We start from the raw sequence: 23,446 nt of genomic DNA, 5'->3' as shown, positions 1-23,446 counted from the left end.
GGCATAACTGTAACTGTTTGACAAAATGTCCTAAGTTAGTTTCAAAGAGTGCGGGCGAAAGTAAGTGCAACAGTTTGGCTTCAGGAGCAGGAAGGGTGCAGAGCAGCCCGGTAGCCACGACACGGTTAACTGTGGCGCCGCCCGGTGCACGCTGGGAGTTGTAGGTCGCGGGAATTGTGGGAGTTGTCGTGAAAAGTCCGCTTTCTGGCCGTGATGGCCGCCGTGGAGGCGCGGAGTTGTGGACTTCTGCTTTTTGGGGGTTTTGGGGGGTTATCTGTCGCGCCACGGGGCCACCAAAGCCCCCAGGCTGTGGAGGGCCTGTCAGTTGTGTTCCACGAGATGGGCGAGCAGCTTGAGGGGTTAACGTGGAAAACGGCGGTCGGTCCAGGGAGCAGGGGGCCTGTGGCGGCTGTGGGCTCGGTGAGGGGTCTTCGCAGGCGGGACCCTGCCGCCTGGCTGGCCGCCTTGGGAGTGTGGGGGTGGCCAGCACCGGGGCGTTTTTCGGTGTGCTGCATGTTGCTGTGACTTGTGTCCTGCCTTCTCCTTACTTGGGGCGCTTGGCTCTGTCACTACAGCCGTGGGTGCCCAGGACCCTATTTGGGGTCAAGGTGGGCTCCTTTTCTGGGGTCTTGTGGGACCTGATGCAAGAACTGGGCTCCTAGAAGTGTGCAGCGCGTCCTGGGTGTTACTTGGGTGGTGTCTGTGTGGTTTGGCGTGTTGGCGTGAGTTTCAAGTGTGTCTGAAGGTGTACTTGGCGTTAGGTCATGCGTGTGGTGGACTTTGCCCTAGTTTGCTGATTCTGAGAGGCAGCGTCAGACAGTTCCCGTTAGTGACAAACTTTTCTGCTACTTTGAGAGTGTTCTTAAACTTTTGGGAACTTTGGGAGGAGTGTTTGGCAGTCGTTTGTAGCAAGATACACGTACAAAACTGTATGTAAAGTGTCAAGATCTCTGTAGTTTTGGGGAGCAAAACCCTTTTGCTTCGCTGATGCTGTGAAGCTGGTATTTTTAATTTTATTTTCATGGAAATCGTGTTTGCTGTTTAACTTGGTGACCTGACTGTTGGCTTACAGGGCCCCTCTGTGTGTTGGGACTCCAAGCTTTGGCGTTGTGTACCCTTTGTGCACTTGAGACAAAATGGAGCAACAAGTTGACAGGTAACTGTATGTATCAGATTCTCAGGATAAGAGCAGGTTGAAAGCAGGCACATCAGAACCTGTCTGAGCTGTCTTATTCGTCCATACACTCTTGGTTTTACTGTTTCTGTGACTGTGTATTGTTCCAAAAATTCTGTCATATTTTCATGGTCTGGGTGTTGTCTGTAACTTGAGACCTAACTGGTAATACAGTCATTTCTGAGACATTATTCACAAGCTTTTTGCCCTACAAATAGCTGATGTGAGAAAATGTTTACCCTCAAGTTTGATGAAACAGAGGATGGGAAATAAGGTCCAATAGCAGCTTTGATACTTGGCTATCAGTGTTTAGTATTAGGGGCAGTCACATGACAGAATGGATTATAGAAACAGTGGGACAATATCGAATTTTTGATGGTATTTTAGAGCATATAAAACTTTCATTGTCATTGTGTTAGACCACTTTCATATGTTATTAAAAATCTCTTTGTGTGTAATGAGCTTTTCACAGATCCTGTCTTCTTTGGGTTTGCTTAGGACTTGACCACTTGAGAATGTAATTATAGTACACAAAAGAACAAAGCTTCTGGATTTGTACCTGTGATTCTGTTGAAAGGGATTTGGGCTTCAGGTTGATATCTGATAGTTTGGCTTGCTAGTCAGCTCTGAGGAATGCGTTTTTTTCCTTTGGCCTACTTTACAAAATGAGGATAGCATCAGATTGCCAAACAGATTAGTACCCGTCCTAGCCTGTTCACACAAACTTCTATTGCAGCTTTTTTGCCTCTGTGTGCTGTTGAGTCACTGCTGCCATAAGTCTGTGTTGTTAAGTCTTGTCTACATGCCTTGAGGGATAACTGTCATGAAAACACTAATGTGTCTTAGAATATTAGCTCACTTGCGGTTTTAAAGCATTGAGAAATTTATTTTTCTTTCTGTATTTTAGGGAAGAGTTTACAGGGTGTTCAGGGTTTACAGGGTATTCAGAGTCTCACTGCTAGATCGGACTCCTAGTGATTCTCCTGTTTACAGCCTCCCAAGAGCTGGGATTACAGGCACACCACCAGGCCCAGTCTCAATTACAGTCTTAGTGCAGCCCTTGGGGCAGGGTCAGCTCGGCAGGGTCAGAGACAGAACCCCTTGCCGCTGTGCCTGCTTGCAGGCGCTTTAATCCACTGAGCTATTTGGCTGGCCCAAGAAATTTCTTTTAAATACTCCATTCTGCCCATTTTTGTTCTTTGGTAATGTGGTAGAATGCCTTTCTGGCACCTTTTTTAAAAAATCTTAGGTGGGTTGACTGTCTAGTTTGTATATTGTAGAATCATTCAAAGCCAAGCACAACCAGGGTGGTGTTCATTTACTTGGAAACAAGTAGCTTAACCTTTGTCACTTCCAAGTTATTTCTGACTGGAGCTAATGGAAGCAAATGGTTCATTAAAAAGTGTCCTGAAGCTGAGCACTCTGCTGTTTAATGAGGCTTTCAACCCAAGAATTCCAGTATTTAATGCCTGAGACCTGTTTGATACTGTATTTTCCACTTTTATCTTTTAGCTCTGTTATTGTAGTGAAATGTTTTTTGTAATAAAGACAACAGGAGTTCAGGGAAAAGAAATACAATGTGAGCCATTTGTTTTTTGGAGAACATGATTCTTAAGATTATATATCCATATTTGATAGATGTGCCAAAAGCTGTCCTTTTGAAACTTAAACTTCACTTGGTTTCACTGAAACTCCTCTCAGGGAGACAGAACACCAAAGAATAAGGTGGTCTTTCTTGACAAGGGTATAACAGTTTTCATGTTTCTAGTGTTTTAAAGTTTTTGTTTCTAGTGTTGATTCTAAAAATGAATCACATACTTACTTCCAAACAGGATTTGGAAAATGCCAAAAAAAATGATTTTCCTTTTAGCCAAAATACAGAGCCACTAAGGACAGATTTGAGTAGAAGTATCTTTTTGTAGCCTTTCCTCTGATCCTTTCTAATCTCTGGTTCTCTTAAGGGTATATGTTCCCATCACTGAGAATAAACAGTCCTTATTACTGTATTTCTGCATCTGTGGACAGTTGTGGATGGTGAAACTGTATTGATTATCTTTGCTATTGCCTGTACAAAATACCTGAAACCACAAGTCAAAGGAGAGGTTTATTTTGGCTTGGGTGTTCAGAGAGTTTGGTCCATGGCTGACTGGTTCCAAGGAAGAAGAATCATGGTAGAGGGGTATGTGGGAGCAAAATACTTTGTTCAGGGTGGCCAGAAAGCAGAGAAGGGAATAGGGTCAGACAGAAAAGGGATAGGAACCTGATATAGACCCCAATGTCATGCCTCCCTGACCCAGCCAGATACAGCTAGAATTTTTTTTGTATCAGAGTTTGAACTCAGGACCTTGTACTTGCCAGACAGGCAGTTATGCCACTGAGCTGTCTTCCTGGCCCTGTTATAAATATGCTTTCCTATTCTCCAGGCAGATCCCAAGCCAGTCAGGTTGACAATGTTCAGACCTGCGTAACAGGACATCAGATCACGCATTTAGAATGTTTTTCTTTCTGTTTTAGAGACAGGTCTCACTAAGTAATTTGGCCTGGCCCTGAATTTGAAGCTCTCCTTCTGCCTCATCCTTCCAAGTGCTGGGATTTGTACAGGTATGCACTGCCACACCCAGCCCTATTTAGGATTGTTATTTTTATTTTTGACTTCAATTATTTGAAGAGGAAGAATTATTTGTTGTAGTTCATGCATTCCTATGTGAATTTTGTACATTTGATACATTTGGTATTTGTAGTGGTTGATACATTGTGTCAACTTGGCTGTACAATACTTTGGTAAAAATAGAGTATTGTGCTGGGGTTACAGCACCTGCCTCTATAGCATACAAGGAATTTAAAAAAAGCACACAAGGACCTGAGTTCAGTTCCTGATACAAAACAACAACAACAAAAAACCACAAAGGAGTGTTATCTTTGATCTTTCACCTTCTCAAGAAGATAAGGTTTCTTGTAAAAAGGGATAGGGTGTTTTCAAAATTTCTATATCTTTCAATAGTAGGTTTTGTTTTTTGATGATCTCCTGGGCCCTGTTTTTTTTTTTTTTTTTTTTTTTTTGGGGGGGGGGGGGGGGGAGGTAATTGTATTTTTTTGTTTATTTGATACAGGGTCTTACTACCCAGCTCCGACTTGCAGTGATCCTCCTGTCTCAACCTCCCCAGTGCTAGGATTACAGGCCTGAGTCACCATGCCCAGTTTCAGTGACCTACTTGGCACCAGGGTAGCACAGCATGTGGTACTGGGGATCAAACTCTGGTCTTTGCCAAGCAGGGGCTTAGACCACCAAGCTATCTCATCAGCCCCTAAGCCACATCTTTTATCATATAATTTAGTCAGGACAAAGCAAAGCAACTGTTATTTCAAAATACGGAGTGCATACTCAAAGCTATTGATTTATTTTTATTAGAAGAAAGTAAGATCATATACATATGATTAAAAGGAGTCTGTGTTTTCACACTTCAAAACCTTGAGAGCATTTTGTCCTCTGCCTTTTTTATTGTTGATTTTCCCTCAGTAAATCTAGAATTTAAATGACATTTTTATTTCACAAAAAATTCTCATTTCAACTTTTGAAAGTCATTTTTCATTTTCATTGAGCAAGTGGCTACCGCCCCTCCTTTTTAATTTTTGAATTTTAAATAGGATTTTGCTAAGTTGCCCAGATTGGGCTCTTGAAATCTTCCTGCGTCATAGTGCTGGAATTATAAGCATGTACCAGCACACCTGACTACAAATAAGTGTCTTTAATTTCTCCACAAACTGTCAGAATGTGGCCTAAATAATTTGACCGCAGTTTCCTTTTTCTGGTATTGAGTGTTTTGTGAAGAAAGATGCATGATTTGTCCTTTTCAAAAGGTCACTGAAAAGCACTTTTTTTTCTTCATACTTATGAAGTACACTGTGAAAATTTTATTATGCTAATATCAGGAGAAATCCTCAAGTGCACATAAAAGAATAGGAGAAAACTGTCTGTGTTGACTAATCTGGACATTATTTGTATGCCACTTTTATAGCTGAATTTTTTTTAAATGAAAATTACGTTTTTTGCCAGATGTAGTGGCACGTGCGTATAATTCCAATACTTAGGAGGCTGAGGCCAGAGGAGCACAATGAGTTTGAGACCAACCTAGGCTACATAGCAAGACCCTTTTCCAAAAATTTAAAAATAAAACATGAGGATTGTTGTTTTTTGTTTGTTTGTTTTGATAGAGGAAGCCACATATTTTCAATGAAGTTGTATTAAAAGGATACCAATCTAGTCTTTCTGGTACTGACCAAAAGTGTAGCATATGTACTGTTTATGGGGGGAAAAAGTGCCCAGTGCACTACAAGTCCAGTGTGCTGTCCATTGTGCTGCAGAGCCACCTGTGTCCAGTGCAAAGGTTAAGATGAAGGTATTAATGGGAGTAGGATGTGGTCAGTGTTAGCAAATTAGTATGAAACTGACTCCTGTTACATTCTTCTACTTGAGGTAGTATTTTAAAATTAAAATTTGAAGAACATATACAAATACAAATGGGGAATATAGTTCTTATAAATCCTAAGGAAAAGATGGAAGGGTACTGTAAATGTTTTTACTATTCACAAAAGTAAAAAATTAAAATGACAATAAGTAACGTATGTTCATAACATTGACCCCTAGCTCAGTATGTCTATCTGCAATGTGACATTGTCACTCTATCATCAAAAGATGAAGTCACAGGCTGGATTTATAGCTCAGAGGTAGAGCATGTGTATAGCATTCTGTAGGCCCTGGATTCTATCCACAATATCAAAATACAAGGAAGGTAGGCAGGTAGTTAGGTAGGTGATAGACAGACAGACAGGTAGGTCTCTATTTTGAATCTTTTATGACCAAAGGAACGTAATGTGTGTGAATATGAACTGTGATGTCCACTTGACTGGGTTAAAGCTTGACTGGATATGTCTGGATGGGTCACTGGAGGCATGACATTGGTTACTGTATTTGGACCTTGGCCTCTTCCTCTGGCACTGATCCTCTGGTCTGCTTTCCCATCTCCTTTGCCAAGCCCCTCTATTATAGTGTTTCTGCCTTAGAGAAGACTGACCATGGACTGAGTCCTCTGAAACCAAGAACTAATGGTTAACCCTCCATTAAGTTATAGATGTCAAGTACTATGTCATAGTGATGAAAAGCTGACTTACACAGTATGCCTGTTCTGGGTCCTGCTTTTAACTGGCCTCACAACTTCTGCTTTTTGCTTCTTGGAAGACAATCACTATGTAAGAAATGCAGTACTCTGAAATCATGACATTGCAAGAATCCCCAAGTCAGCTGAAGGTCTCTGGAGGATGAGACAATTAGTGGGAAGGCCAGGAGAACAGGTGAATAAGAAGTCTTTTGGAAAATGGGTGCTTCTGTACCTAGTTGTTGCTGTGTAAGTCAGATGAGCGACCTAGAGAAACCTTTCCCAATATCTGGCCAACAAAATTAGGCGCAAAATAAAATGCTTTTTGTATGCTTCTAAGGGTTTGGGTGATTTATTATATAAGTAACTAGAGCAAATATTGGGGGGAAATATTCATATTTTATGATAGATAACCACATGGGAGAATATTTGCATGTTTATGTCTAAATTTGACAAGTAACTAGCTTTACAATAGACACATTTAACTTGATCACAAATGGCACACACACGCATGCACACATACACAAATAGTTCTAATAGAAAAGTTTGCCAAGGTAATGAACAGTTTTTAGAAGAGTAAGTCTTATAAGCTAACAACATAAAAAGACAAGGGCCAGGGAGATGGCTCAGTAGAATAAGCACTTGCCTGGCAAGCACAGGGCCTGAGTTCAATCCCTGGTTCTAAAAAAAAAAAAAAAAAAAAAAGACATGCTCACACTCATTAGTATTCACAATTCAGATTAAAACAATAAGAAAACTCAGTACAATTAGGTGGATGATAACAAGGAGTGAGGTTGAGGGGACAGAAACTTTTGTGTACTACTGGTGAGAGTGTAAGGTGGTAGAACCATTCTGGAGGATGATAGTTAAAAGGACACAGAAATTAAATTGTTGCTGGATATTTGGCCTACAAAAATCTTAAGTTTAAGAAACAGATATGAAGATAACACATTTTTCGTGGCAAAGACTTGGGTCCAGCCTCGTGTCCAACACTGGGAAATTAGGTAAAATCTGGTGGGTATACCTGAAATACCATGTATCCCATAGAAGCAAAGACATTTTAAAATTACAGTGTTGAATAAAAATAAATACAACCTATAACAGTATCATTTGTATAAATTTAAAACACAAAAATTATGCAAAGAACTTACAAAGAAATGATCAAGTAGAGCCAGCCAAGTAGCCCAGTGGATTAAAGTACCTGCAAGCAGGCGCTGGGGCTGGGGGTTTGATCCCTGGGCCTGCCATGCTGGTCCTGCCCCCGGGGCATGCTCAGACTGCAGTTGAGACTGGGTGTAGTGGCACATGCCTGTTATCCCAGCACTTGGGAGGCTGTAAACAGGAGAATCACTAGGAGTCTGATCTAGTAGTGAGACCCTGAACACCCTGTAGATCCTTCCCTAAAAATCAGAAAATAAATAAAGATGATCAAATAGATGTGTTAAACACCTTGAGGTGGTTACAAAGGTCCTTGGGAAGAGGAGAGAATAGCAATGGAGAATGAGATAAAAATACCACAAGGAGCCAGTGATTATGAGTGTGCTGCAAGTTCAAAACACAGTTGATCAAATTCTGTGCTGGAGGTCTGACAATATTCCCTCCAAGAGGAGAAGATTCTCAAGTACATTAGAGAATAGAACCATTTTTTAAATCTGCCACACTTGAAAAAATATTTATTTGTTTTAATGTATTTAGTACTGGGTCTACAGGTTCTAACTACATAGATCAGACTCAGTGATCCTCCTGTGTTCAGCCTCCCAAGCACTGAGATCACAAACGCGCACCACCACACCCAGTCTCAGTTGCCTTCTCAGTGCGCCCGGGGTCGGGGTCGGGGCTGGCTCAGCACACCTGGGATCGAACCCTTACCTGCTGAGCTGTCTGGCCAACCCAATATTTTTTATTTTTTAAAGAATACAAAATAAAAAAAATCATAAGACACAGTACAAAATTTTATTAAACAGTAATAGGAATTTGACAATGGTTATTGTATTGCATAGTGTTATTTTCAAATTAGTTGTTTAGGTTACCAGATACAAACTGTGTAATTGGTTTTAAAAAAAATTATAAGAAATTAAAAAGAAAATTTAGGCATTAACAACTTTCAATAGACCAGCAGAAATCAGCAATAAACTTATTCAAACTATCCTGCATATATACATGAATGTATCTTTCTCTTACTTCTTTTGTCCTTTTCCTCATCCCAGTCTTTTTTTCCCATTGAACAGATTCCCTTTCGCAGTGTATGTTGTCTCTTTCAGCTTTTATTTACTCTTTCCAGTTCTCACACTGAGACAATATGATGTGCACACATACAAGTCTGATTTATTTCACTTACCAATACAGTCTCTAGTTTGTCCATTTACCTAGAAAAGCCTTGAATTTATCTTTTTATAGGTAATACATCATCGTGTAAAAATATCACCTCTTTCTATCCATTCCTCAGTTGATGGGCATTTGGGTTGTTTACAAGATTCAGCTATGAGAAATTGTGGTGCTATAAACAAGGGTGCACATATATCGCTGGGGTATGATGGCTTCAGTTCTTTTGGAAAAATGCCTAGGAGGGGAATAAGTGGCTGGAATGGGACCTCCAATCCTAGCTTTTTGAGGAATCTCCACAGTGATTTCCACAGTGCTTGTAGCACTCTGCACTCCCACTGACACTGAATAGGGTTCCCTTTTCCCCACAGCCTCTCCAGCAGTTTTCGTATATTTATTTACTATTTGTATCTCTTCGTTTGTGATGTGTATATTCATTTTACATGCCAATTTTTAGGTTGGGTCTTTGAATTTTATTTTACTTTAAATTTTATTTTATTTTTTCTTTGAATTTTAGAGGCCTAATATTTTTTAATTCTTTATATGTTCGAGATAGAAGTCCTTTATCTGAGGCACAGTTGGCTATAATTTTTTCCCAAATCATGGGTTTTCTTTTTACTCGGTGATTTCTTTTTAAATTTATTTAGTTATGTGGGGGGGGGGGCAGCTCAGCCCACCAGGGGGCGGGGCTGGCTGGCATGTGGTGCTGGGGGATTGAACCGCGGTCCCTGTGCTTTGCTATGCTTGTTCCAAGTAGGTGCTTTAGACCACTGAGTCATCTCACCAGCCCAACTCGGTGATTTCTTGACATGCAGAAACTTTTCAAAAAGATGAAGATGGGGTGTGGTGGCGCGGGCCTGTAATCCCAGCCCTTGGGAGTCTGATCTAGTAGTGAGACCTTGAACACCCTGTAGACACTTTCCTAAATACAAAAAAAGAAAAGAAGGAAGAAGAGAGGAGGGGCAGGACCAGGGAGGCTTGCTTGTCGCTGCTCAAGAAATTTCTTCACTTTCAGAATACGCCTTATGCATGAGATGTCTGAGTACCTGGCTCTTCAGGGAGGTTGCTAGGCTGACTCGAAATCCATGAAAGTGGTAAAACTTTTCAGAGAGCTGCTGATGGCTAAAAAGGAGACCTATGACTGGTACCCAAACCACAACACATATTTTGCACTCATGGGCACACTGGTTCCTTGGCCTCTACAGAGATGTGCATCAGGATTAAGGATGAACAAAGGTGTCTAAAGAAGCTTTGTGGAAGGGGAAAGTCAAGGAAAGGAGAAGGAAAAAGAACAGCGAAAAAGAAATAGTGGTAGCCGTCAATTCAGAAAATTTCTGCCTCAGTGACCAAGAAGAAAGTGTATTTACTGTCTTTCCACACATTAGAGTCAAGTCTTCCTCAGTAAAGGTTATTTGAAACAGAAAAAAAAAGAAAAAAAATGAGATCCCAATTGTTGATTTGATTCTTTGAAGTATTTCCCATGCAGTTTGGTTTTTGTTCATAAACTCTACCTTCCTCTATGTCTTTTAAGATTTCTACCTATGTTCTCCTCCAGACGATTTAATGTTTCTGTTTTAACATTTAAATCTTCGATCCATTTTGGCTGTGAGAAAAAATATTTTAAATCATTATAAAAATTGTAGTCAAAAGGCAACCTCAGTTTGTTGGATATGTAAGTTGGTATGACCTCTATAGGGGACAGTATCAAGTTCCTTAAAAATGCTATGTCATAGCAACAATTCTAAGTTGAAATTAGGAACTAAAACCACTTAAATGGCATCAGTAAATATACAAAGGATGCATCTAAGAAGTCACATGCAAGACCTAAACACTGAAACTACAAACCTGTTGAGAAATATTAATACCCGGCTTCCTGTCTGACAGTGGCATCTGAACTGAGGGTCACACTGAGCTGCTTGCTGCTTCAGGGGCTTTTTTGGAAGTCAGCACTATGGCAGAAGACATCAAGACCAAAATCAAAAACTACAAGACTGCCTTTTTTGACAGCTGCTTCCCCAGTCAGAACCAGATCAGGAGCTGCTGGCAGAGCTACCTGGAGTATCACTGCTGCCAGGAGGCAAATGACTGAAAAAGGGGGTGATATCTTTGCAAGTGGCACCAGCGAGTGTACAAGTTCCTCCGCCCCATATCCTGGGTCATAGCCTGGGACAACCGCTGAGCTGAAGGAATGTTTCTTGACAAGATCTGAACTGACTCCACCTGTTTCTCTGTCCTCTGTTCATCTCCCAGTGGTAAAGGGGGACCTGGATATATGGTGGTCCTATTCTTGAACCGTGAATCATGACTTAACTCACCATAAAAACTCAGTGGAAAAGTGTAAAAAAAATTAACACCCAACGAATGAGATCTGCATCATGTTCATGGATTGGAAGATTCATCTGTTGAGATTACAAATTATATTGACTTAAGGTGAACCAAGTGAAAATACCAGTTCTAAAATTTGCACGGAAATGCAAAAGCTCTCTAGACAAGGAGAACAAAATTGGAGGCTTTAGATTAGCTGGTTTTAAGACTTTTAAAACAAATAGTTAAGCTAAATGGTTTATACCTATAATTCCAGCACTCAGGATGCTGAGGCAAGAGGATGGCCATGAATTTGAGGCTAGCCTGGGCTTTGTGGTGAATTTAAGGTCATCTGCAACTACTGGGTAAGATCCTGCCTTAAAAAAAAAAAAGTTCATTGTGAATTTTACATGATGACAAATACAGAATTAAAAGGGGCACAACAAAATAGAGATGCTCCTATGTATCACCAAGGGAAGTTTTAGCAAAATATCAGGATAAATGAGAAGAAAACTATCTTCAGCCAGTGGTGCTAAAACAGTTCAATATTCATATATTACAAAATACTATTTTCCTTGTCTGATTCCTAAGCCTGAACATAAGACATAAAACTGAAAACTAAAGCAAAACTCCAAACCCAAATAAGATAAAAATCTTGAAGAAAACAAGAAAAAGCTAATCTTAGGTAATGCAAAGATTTTTTACATAAGATACAAAATGCAGGAACCATAAAAAAATTAGTAAGTTTAATATCATGATTCAAAACTTATCAAAATAGCACTGTTAAGAAAATTAGAACTGGTAACGTAGCCCAGTGGGACAGTACTTGTCTTGCATGCCCAAAGCCCTGGGTTTGACACCTGAGCACTGCCAAAGAAAAAGAAAAATAAGTAGCTTAGGCATATGCTGGGGAAAAATAATTGGAAGATATCTGATGAATTTTCCTCAAAGAATTAAAGGACTCTTAAACTCAGTGGTTAAAAAAAATAAAAACTATTAAGAGAATGAGCTAGCTAGGTGTGCCAGCGCATTCCTGCAAACCCGGCCTGCAAAACGCTGGGGAAAGCTTTGCTGTGACTCATTGACACCCTATTTAAAAAACAAAACAAAACAAAACAAAAAAAGCGGGGGGAGGGGGAAGAAATGCTGTTAGATTGGTCTCTTTCCTTGATAAGCTTCCAAATCTTACCATGATTTGAATGTACACCTCATAAACTAACTTCAGATAAGGACATGAAAAGATGCTTATTTTGTTTGATTTTTTACAATAAAAATGCTATTTAATAATGTTAATACTCCTAATTGGAAAAAACATAATTAATAGTAATTAAAGCCAGATTAAGATACCAGGACATATCAAACAAATAAAAAGAATGATCATACCAAGTGGTGGTGCAGATGTAGAACAACTAGAACAAAATGGCACAGTGCCTTTGGAAAATAGTTTACAGTTTCTTGTAAAACTAAGTATAATTTATAACTTGTTATCCTACTTCTCAATTTTTTTATGGGAAATAAAAGCTTTTTTCACACAAAGAGTTGTTCATGAATGTCCTCATCTGTTTTATCTATAATAGTAAAAACAATGGTAAGGACCCAAATATCTATCAGTGTAAAAATAGATCACCAGTTAAAAACTACTCAGTGACAGAGAGTAGACTAGTGACCAGTGATTCCTCTCAAAAACATTGTGACCAGTGAGAAGTCAGGCACACTACATGTTGTGTGGTTGCATTTATGTGCATTTCTATGAAGGTGAAACAGCAGAATCAGTGGTTGTGGTAGATGGAGTTGGGACATTGAATGAAAGAGGTATGAAAAACTTGATCAAAGTATTGAATGTCTTGATTGTGGTCATAACAGAGCTACACACATCTATAAAAATGTCACTGGCCAAAGATCAGAGTGGTTCTTCATATCTGTACTCCCAGGCAATTTGGAGGCAGGAGCAGGAAGATCACTTGAGCCCAAAGATTTTGAGATTAGCTTTATCAATGTACTGAAATCCTATCTCAAACAAATCATTGAACAGCGCAATTAAAATCTGTGACGTATATGTTATCCTTCAATGAAACAGCCTTTAAAAAGTGTTCATGCCTTTTAACCAGTAAGTGTGTTTCTAAGAACTTACCATGAAAGAATTTAAAATACGTACAATATTTGTATAAGTGTGTTCATTTCAGCATTTTTTTTTCAGTTATCTTTATTTTTTACTTTTTGGTGGGACCAGGGATTTGAACTCAGGCCCTTGCATTTGCTAGGCAAGCACTTACTCTACTGAGTCATCTCCCCAGCCCCTATTTCAGCATTGTTTAGAATAGCTAAAATATGGCTGGTGAGATAGCTCAGTGAACTAAGTGCCTGCTTAGGCATGTGCGGGGACCAGGGTTCCATCCCCGACACTACATGCTGTGCCAGCCCTGCCCCCTGGGCATGCTCAGCTGGCCACCGAGACTGGGTATGGTGTTGCATGCCTGTGATCCCAGTGTGCTGGGGAGGCTGAAAACAGGAGGATCACTGCAAGTCTGAGCTGTGTAGTGAGACCCTGAACCAAATACATTAAAATAAAATAAAATAACCAGGAATAGAATATTGCTTAAGTCTATGATATATTTGTGTATGAAATCTGCCAATACATTAACAATTATGTAGGAATCATGACTTGGAAATTTACTTAACATTTTAAATAAAAAGGCAGATTACAATATACTACACACTAGTTTTAACTTTTATTCTTAAACCGGCAATTAAGAGACTGAAAATAATGCACTAGCTTGTTGAAAATAATAGTTAAGTGAAAGGGGGCTGGGGAGATGCCTCAGTAGAATAAGTGCTTCCTTGGCAAGTGCAAGGACCTGAATTCGATCCCTGGTTCTGTCCCCCCACCAAAAAAAATGGACTTAAGTGAGATTTTTGTGATAATAAAAAGAGTTAAGTGAGATTTTTTTGTGATAATATGTTTTTGAAGATCTGATACCACCATTAAGCTTTCTTCTTAGAGGAAATGGATGAAATCATGTGGCTCTGATGTGGTTTTTTCCCCCCCCTTTTTTCTTATGTGACTTTTATGAGAAGCTGTCAAACTTTTCCAAATGGCTCTACCATTTTCTTATCAGTGTCTAGCATATAAGAGGCCCCGGCTTCTATCCCAACAATACACACACACACACACACACACACACACAATCAAAGTAGGATTTTTTTCTTTATTTGAGGTTCTGGGGCTCAACCCAGGGCCTCACATCTAGACTAAAGCTTTTTAGCAACAAGGTAAGTCAAATTCATCTTTTCCTTTTACTCACCCTGAGGAATACAGACCAATACAAACAAAAGCCCAAGTGGACGGCCTTTTAACTCTGACTTAAAAAAAGTCCTGCCAAATTAGATTGAGACATTGGTATTTCAAATCAGAAATATTGAAATGAGATTTCAACCTGGTCAAAGTTGCAGTTAAATTTAAACATGAACTCAGTACATTCCCTGGGAACATGAAAAGGGTCAAAATATCTTATCCCAGCTATAACCTGTAGGTGAAATTTCCTCTGTCCTGATTGAGCAACCCTCTGCAGGACTTTAGGACCATTTATACCACTGAGTATTCACCCTGAGGCATTGAAAGAGAGGAAGGTTGTCTGAATACGCCTGGAACATACTTTCAGTAGAAATAAAAGACCTGTGAAATTCTTTGACTACTATTAGTGCCTGGGAATTTTCATCTCATAATTAGTAGAATGGGTTATGCAAGGAAGTATCTAAGCAAAAGAACTATTAAAATAATTGGATATATATATTTTAGTATGAGTTAATTTTTTGAAGTTAGAGAAATTTTGTTAATGGTAGCCTTCAAGTATTTTAACCCATGTTTTCTGTATACCTGGAGTATTGTCTGTAACCCTTTGTGCTGCGGAAGTGGAGATTGTAGGTTTCCAAGAGACCAAATAACACCCACTGACAACAATGGCTTCAGTGAGAGCTAGGGTACATTAAGGCTCCTAAAGAGAAGTAAAGGATTCATTGTAACTAACTAGGAAGGGCCTACAAGAGGCATAGGGTTCCAGCAGCATTTCCTGGAAAAATGCCGTGGAGGACATACCAGGTCCACAGTGCCATCCAGCCAAGCACATGAGAAAGTCTTAACAGTCAACATGGCCGGGCCGAGTGTCCGGTGGCACACTTGAAATCTCAGCAGAGAGACGGCAGGAGGATCGCTATGAGTGCGAGACCAGCCTGTGCTATACAAGTGAGTTCAAGGCCAGCCTACGCCACCCAGTAAGAAAATATAACCTGGCACAGCGAACAGAAAAATCACCTGGTCGGTTTAGTTATTGTCAGTTGGATCAATGTTCAGCAGCAGCATCTGGGTTACTACTTGCAGGAGTGATTATAGATTGGTTATAGATTAAACTACGTGGCAAAGAGAGTGTTGGCTTTTTTGTTCCATTGTGTAACCAGTACCCCAGAGAGTAGCTGGCTTAGCATGCGCGCAGTTCCCAGGATTCTCCAGACAATACTCACTCTGGCATTCCAGTCCCTTCTGCTTAGAAGGCCCCCTGGACTTGGCAGGAGTGTTAGGAACAAAAAGGGGTATTTCAGGGACACGTGCCAAATGTCCTGGTTTTCCTCAAGGACAATACACTTAGAAACTTGTAGTCAGAATTATGTGGTTGGCAAGTTGTTTTGGTATAAACTTTCAATGAGTTGGATTTGTATAAATAGGGTCTTTTAAACCCAGTTTATTGAACATCTATTATGAATAAGAAATAATCCTAGTTTGGAAAATGAATATTTCAGCATTTCCACTTAAGTGATTAGAATATTCATGAGGTTGGGGGAGTAGCTCAGTGGTAGAGCTCTTGCTAAGTATATGTAAGCCCCTAGAATTGATTCCTAGTATAGAAAAAAAAAATGTTGGGTGTGGTGGCTGACATTCATGACCCCAGCAATCCAGGAGGCTGAGGCAGGAGGATATGGCACATTCAAGTTCAGCCAGGGGATGTTAGTAAGATCCTGTCTTAAAATAAAATTTAAAAAGGGTTGACGATTTGGCTCAGTACAAAGGCCCTGGGTTCAATCCTAGTACTGTATGAAAAACGAATTCCCATATAAACTTATTCATGAAATGTTGAAGGAGCAGCTTATTTACAAGAGGTTATGAAAATATTACAATTGGACCTTTTGGTCTTCCTGCAGAGCAAACCAAAAAGAGACTAAGTGTTCACTTATAGTATTATATTACTATAATATTAACATAATGAAATAAGTTTCAAGTAAGACAATTGAGAAGGAGAAATCTTAAGGAGACAATATGTAGATTGGAGATAAAAAAAAAACCCAGAAGTTTAAATTACTCATCTCTTGACAAAATTTGTTTCTGCCTAACTAAAACTTTTGTTTTGTTTGTATTTTTGGGAAGGGTCTACAGGGTGTTTAGAGTCTCATTTCTAGATTGAACTTTTAGTGATCCGCCTGTTTACAGCCTCCCAAGAGCTGGGATTACAGGCAAACTCCACCATGCCCAGTCTCAATTGCTATCTCAGCAGGCCCTTGGGGTGGGACCAGTACAGCAGGCCTGGGGATCAAACCCCTGGCCCCTGTGCCTGCTTGCAGGTGCTTTAATCCGCTGAGCTATTTGGCCGGCCCCTGAAACTTAGTTTCAAAGTTTTATTTCCAAACAACTGGTATCATAGAGCTGTTGAAATTGTACTTATGCTTTTTTCCTCCCCTAAATTTATCGAGTACAAATATGAATCTATTAGTTGCTTTTTCATTGTTGAGACAAAATATACTTTTTTTTTTTTTTTTCGGAACTGGGGAAAAATACACTACTTGATACTTGAAATTTAAAGGAAGGAGCAGTTTATTGTAGCTCACAGTATCAGAGAGTTCAGTGCATGGCTGGCTGGCTACGAGGTACCAACATCACGGTGAAGGGGCATGGCAAAAAAGTGTTTATGTCAAGGTGGCCAGAAGCAGAGAGACAGAAGGGAGGCACCAGGGATAACAACACACCCTTCCAGGTCAAGCCCCCAAACCTCACCACCTAGTAGCACATTCAGCTACAAACCCTTCTAAGAACTGGATATCTTTGGGGGCCATTATTCTACCCAACATACATATAGAATGATTAATATGTAACCAACATTTATATTCATATAGGAAAGTTTCCCAAGAATTTTAAGGGCCAGCAAGATAGCTCAGCAGATTAAAGTGCCTGCATAGATAGGCACACGGACCAGGGTTCGATCCCAGGCAGGCAGTATGAACCCTGCCTCCCCCTGCTGGGGGTGAGGCGATGCTGAGACAGTGATTAAGACTAGATGTGGTGGCAAGCACCTGTAATCTCAGTGCTTGGGAGGCTGAAAACAGGAGGATCATTATGAGTCCGATCTGTGTAGTGACACCCTGTAGACACTGTAATAAATAAAAAAATTGAAACAAAAGAAAAATTAGTATATCCCACAAAAGAGCTAATTATTTTAGAAAGAATACATTTTTTCATTTCTATGTTATTATGTCTAATGAGATACTGTTATTGACATTGAAAAAATTGATAACCATAGCTAAGTCCACTTATGTCACTATCACAAAATACTTGAAAGTGCTTATAAGGAAAAGATGTTTGGTTTAGCCTAGATCAGACTATGTATAACAGAAGCATGTGTGACATCACATGGTGAGAGAGAAAATGAGAGAAAGCCATGAAAGGTGAACTTGCTGTTTTATGACTTGCTGGACGGAGACTTAACCTTCTTCCTTGCCACCAGCATGAACCCCTTCTGAGGGCAGCACCCTGATCATACCACATCAGGCACTGCCTCAAAGTTCCCACTCTCAATATCATTCACTACCTTGAGGACTAAGGCCTGTAGTATAGAAATCTTTGTGGGATATGCCATATCCAAACCATAGAACAGCCACAGTCAACACAAACAGTTCTTAGAACCACTGTTTCCAATTTTTTACAAAAAGCATAGGCCAGAAGACTACCCAAGTATGTGTTTTAGGTCCACAGAGGAGTATCTTAGGGATTTTATAGCAAATTGTTACACACTGAGTAGCTCTTTTTTTTTTTTTTTTTTCTGAGTAGCTTTAATGAGTAAAAATGTATCTGTCTACAGTTCTGGAGGCTGGAAGTCCAATTTGGTAGGACCATACTCTCCCTGAAGCTTCTAGAGAAGAATCCTTGTTGGTTCTTCATAACTTCTGATGGATAGCAGCAAACCTTAGCATTTCTGGGCTTGTAGCTCTAAAGGTATATAACCTTCATAGTCCCATAACTTTGCCTCCCTGTCTCTCCAGGCCTCTCTCAGTCACAGTCACCTTGTAAGGACACAGTCACTAGATTTAAGGCCCACCCTGAGACAATATGACCTCATCTTAACTAAGTTACATCCGCAAACACCCTATTTACAAATAAAGCCATATCTCACATGCTGGAGTTTAGGATTTCAGCACATCCTTTTGGGATGATGTATCACAACCCATAATAGTTTGATTTCCCAGGAAACAGACTGAGATTGAGAATTGCTCGCTGTGGGTTTACTGTGGAGTACCCCAGCAACAGTACCTACAGGACAGTGAGGCAAGCAGGATGAAGCAGAAATGAATTGCATGTGTAATAGAGGCCTCAGGCAATCCCACAAGGGGCTCTGAAGCTGGGAAGGATTCTAGATCTATCCCTAACTGAAATAGGTAGTCTAGGATTTTCTTCTCTTGCATTAACTACTCCCTAGGTTGCACTAGCGGGGAGTGTGGGGGATGCAAAGCAGCTTCTCTTAGCCAAAGGCAAGGCCTATGAAGGGACCCAGCAACCAGATGGTTGGCAAAGGGAGTAACAATGTTTTGGTTCCAGGAGGGGGGTCTGGGTTGCATCCCCCAACACCTACAACCATATTATGTTTGAAAAATAGAACTTAAAAATAAGCAAAATAAGGCTGGCCAAATACCTCAGTGGATTAAAGCACCTGCAAGCAGGTGCAAGGGCCAGGGGTTTGATCCCCAGGCCTGCTGTGCTGGCCCCGCCCCCGAGACAGCAATTGAGACAGGGCATGGTGGCTGCACCTGTAATTCCAGCTCTTAGGAGGCTGTAAACAGGCAGATCACTACGAGTCCAATCTAGTAACAAGACCCTGAACGTCCTGTAGACCCGTCGCTAAAAAATACAAAAAACCCAACAAAACAACAAGTAAAGCTAATATATATATATATATATATATTTTTTTTTTGCATGTATATTTATGGTAAAAGTATATATGGGATAGGTTCATGAAATGGGTGGCAAATTTAGTTTTCATTTCATTAGTCGTTTTTATAACTAATATATACTAATATATTTCATGTAATTGTTAAATACACAAAGGTAATAAAGTAAAGAAAGAAATAGACAAAAGTAATAGAAACTAAAGTAGCTAGAATTTTTGGAAAAGAAATATGGGGAAATAGTGAATTCTAGATAGATGTGGTAGTGTACACTTGTAATCCAACATTTTGGGGGCTTGAGGCAGGAAGATGGCAGGTTAAACCCCAGCCTGGACAATTAATGACTTATCAAGACCCTATCTTAAAAATCTTAAAAGGACTAGAGATGCAGTTCAGTGCAAAGGCCTTGGGTTCCAGCTCCAGTATGGAGGGCTGGGAGAGAAGGATAGCAAATTCTGCTATGACTAAAGTAGGCATTCAGTTGAAGAAAAGCTTTTCAAATTTTCCTATATTATTTATTTATTTATTTATTTATTCATTTATTTATTTGATACAGGGTCTCACTATGCAGTTCTGACTCATAGTGATCCTCCCCAGTACTGGCATTACAGGCATGTGCCAGCACATCCGGTTCAGGGGTTGGCACAGCATGTGGTACCGAGGACCTAACTCACTTGCCAGGCAGGTACTTAGATTGCTGAGCTACCTCCCTAGCCCAATATAGTATTTACTTATAAATTTGCTTACATGATTCAAGTTTTGGGTTTGTTTTCTGTTTTGGTAGGGCAATTGATACAATATCATGGTTTTATTTCCTCTTTCACCTAGTGGTACACTGGTTTGTTAAGGATAGTGCAATTTATATGTGTGTGTGTGTTTAAAATGAAAATCATTTTAACAGTGTTGAAATGATTGTTAGATCTGCTGATGCAATAAAGAAAGCTAGTTACTGTTTCAAGATTGATGCATCAGGGATTATGTGAAAGATGTATCACTTGATAAGTCAGGATTTCATCATGACAGTTTTATTATGTTTTTTGTTTGTTTATACTTTATAGGTGTGTGGTACTAGAAATTGAACGGAAGGCCTCAAAGTACAACAGGCACACACTCTACCACTGAGCTACACCCTCAATCCTCATGATATATTTTTAATGGTATGGTACTGAGTAAAGAAAAAGTCGTGGGTTATAAAATCTTTGTTGTATGTATCATATAGATGCATGCCTACATAGAAAAAAAATGAGAGAAGACAAAACAACAACAACAAATTGCTAGTGACAAGTAGTGGGCATAAGAAATGAAGTAGCATACTTTTTCATTTTATAGACTTCAGGGAGCCCGTGAAGCAAAAAATAAAGAAGACATTAATAATATTTTTCACTGCTTGTTGCAAAATAACTGGTTTCAGTTTTGTTTAAGAAATAGGTTTACAGAAGTTTCCATGGTATGTGAGCCAAAGCTTTATTAGTAAGTAGGTGATGACATAGAGCCCTGGAGTTTTCAGTGCAAAATGGTTTGTGTCTAGAACTAGGCTTACAGACTGGGCGTGGTGGTGTGCCTGGAATCCCAGAGCTCGGGAGGCTGAAAACAGGAGGATCACTACAAGTACGATCTGTGTAGTGAGACCCTGTAAGACCTTGTACTAAATACATGAAAAAGTAAAATAAATAAATAAATAAATAAATAAATAAATAAAAGATAAAGAGAACTAGGCTCACTACACTATAGAGGTCCTTACAACTTGAAGAGCTGGCTCCTTGTTGGAAAACAGGGTTGTTCCTCTGATATTTGAATGGGAAGAGTATACTGAAATGAAATCACTTTGTAATACTGAATATTATACTATTGAATTGTAATATTGTTGATATAATATAGAATCATAATAAGTGTCAGCATTCTTATGGTAACATGTCATAAATAAAACAAATACTATTTTTTTGCTAAAGATTCCATTCCTAATGTCCATACTAAAGATTCTGTTTCTCTTAAATTAGTTTTCACCATAGCACTTTCTTTTTTTTTTTTTTAACCCAGGATTGGACACCTGAAATTAAAGTCAAGTTAAACCCCAATATTTGGACATGTGTTTAATTGAAGATGAGACAGAAGACATCAGGGCGGTTTATAATTTGCAAGTTTTATTATACAGAATCCAGCTGTTGCCCCAAAGAAAAAATAACCAAGATGGTATTCTTAGAATTTTCTGGCTTCTTTGAAAGTTTGAAATTTTCTAATTACAGAATTTTTCTTTTATTATATTGATCTACTCTTTTTTTTTTTTTTTTTTTTTTTTGGTGGTACTGGGGATTGAACTCAGGGCCTTGTGCTTGCCAGGCAAGCACTTATTCTATCGAGCTATCTCCCAGGCCCCTGTTGAACTACTCTTGATTTCATCATGACAATCTGATCTGAAACCAATTTGCTGAAAGAATGAAAATGCATTTTCAATTACATGAGAACACTTGTATACTACTATGATGCAATGTTGTTGTTTCACATCTTTTTCATGTTAAAGACTTTTGAACTCTAAATCTTTTAAATAAATGATATTGAAACAGTGTGGTTGTGTCTGAGTATGATATCTGTATAACTACTGCGTATTTCTAGAGATTCTTCTGTTTTCCTTAGGCATTTTTTATGCTACCTTCTCTGAGTTAGTTCTGGAGATATAATTTCATAGCCATAGTCTGTTAGTTGAAGTTCCCATCATGTGACTCAATCTCTTGTTTGTCTATAGGAAAGTTAGTTAACTATTTTAAGCCTCAGTTTGCTCATTTGTAAAATGGGACTGTTTCATAGAATACCATATCCCATGGCTATTTGGCAACAACTACTAAATGCTTAAATATTATGTTCCCATTTCACACATAAATTTTAAATGTTTAACAGTTAAGTCTGTACAAGATCACAGAATTAGGGCTGGGGAGATAGCTCAGTGATCTAAGCACCTACCTGGCAAGCATAAGGACTCCAGTTTGATCGCCAGTACGGCCTGCTGTGCCGGCCTGCCCTAGGCCCACCAAGCCAGCCACTGAAATGAGCTGGGAGGCATCTTTGTATAGGCCTATGTTCCCAGCGCTGGGGATGCTGAAACAGTAGGATCACTATGAGTCCAAGCTGCGTAGTGAAACACTGTGGCAACACATAAATTACAGATCACAGAACTAATAAGAGGTGGAATCAAGGTTCTGGTTCCAGATTACCTGACACCAAAGCTCACAATTTGATAATATAGCTTCCTCTTTGGAGAGCTGTAAATGACTTCATATTTGTCTAACTCTTGTCTCTGTGCTAAATTTTAGTACAAAATACTGCTGACTAGGACTGAATCATTGCTACAGGGTCTTGTATCCATTTAAGTTTTCAGTGGTTCATAAAATGTATTCAGAGAAAGGAGTATTGTTTCATTCCAACCTGAACTTCAAAGGTTTTTTTGTGTGTGGGGGATATACTATTTAATTCTGTGGAAGGCACTTTCTCTTTCTTTCTTTCTTTCTTTTTTTTTTTTAGTAGATAAAACAATATCTTAAAAACAAGTCTGAGGTGACACAAACAAATGATTGTTTTGTGGTTCTGGAGAATGTATCCAGGGCCTTACCATGTTAAGCACATGTTTTACCAATGAACTACTCCCCTCACCCCTAAATATGTACATGTTTAATAAGGGTTATTATTTTCTTTTCTGAGACAGGGGTCTCAATAGGTAGTTCAGACTGGCTTTGAGCTCACCATGTAGTGCAGGCTGGTGTTGAACTCATGGTGATCCTACTGCCTCATCTGCCCAAGTGCTAGGATTATAGGCTAGTTCCACTACACTTACGATGATAGGCTAGTTCCATTACGCTCAGTTTAATAAAGATTATTCTTATAAATTGCATGGTGGTCCCTGAATTTTGTAGAAAAAGCCTGGTAACCAAATTGATATACTTTCACTTTTTGATATTGTTTTTAGTTCATATACTCAAAATGAATTCTGGCAACAATGGAAAAAATCCATTTCCACAGCACATGTCCTTATTTAGTTTAAGATATTCCTACATCAGCAATGTCTGTCTGCCATGGCATCTTCAGAAAGACTAGTTAGGATGATGCCATATTCCACGTAGAAACACTTGTGATTTGAGTTAGTTGGCAGTAGTAGAGATCAGGAGGTTTGTCAGTCAAGGTATTTATTTATTTTATTTTTACTTTTTTGGCAGAACTGGGAATTGAACTCAGGCTCTTGCCCTTGCCAGGCAAGCACTTATTCTACTGAGCCATCTCCCTGGCCCCAGTCCAGGTATATTTAGAA

General features: G+C 39.4%; 1 long non-coding RNA gene and 1 pseudogene across 1 annotated transcript; both read left to right on the top strand.

The window, feature by feature from the left end:
• The first annotated feature begins 489 nt into the window (after positions 1 to 489).
• Positions 490 to 23,375, top strand: LOC111815578. The gene is made up of 3 exons (XR_002820247.1): positions 490 to 1,156; positions 3,695 to 3,775; positions 23,355 to 23,375. It is a non-coding gene; the product is annotated as an uncharacterized LOC111815578 (long non-coding RNA).
• Positions 10,601 to 10,858, top strand: LOC101562663 (annotated as a pseudogene).
• Positions 23,376 to 23,446: the final 71 nt, after the last annotated feature.

Source organism: Octodon degus, unplaced genomic scaffold (genome assembly GCF_000260255.1).
Source record: "Octodon degus isolate 3935 unplaced genomic scaffold, OctDeg1.0 scaffold00018, whole genome shotgun sequence".
Classification (NCBI taxonomy): Eukaryota; Metazoa; Chordata; class Mammalia; order Rodentia; family Octodontidae; genus Octodon; species Octodon degus.
This window is presented reverse-complemented; position numbering and strand designations above follow the sequence as displayed.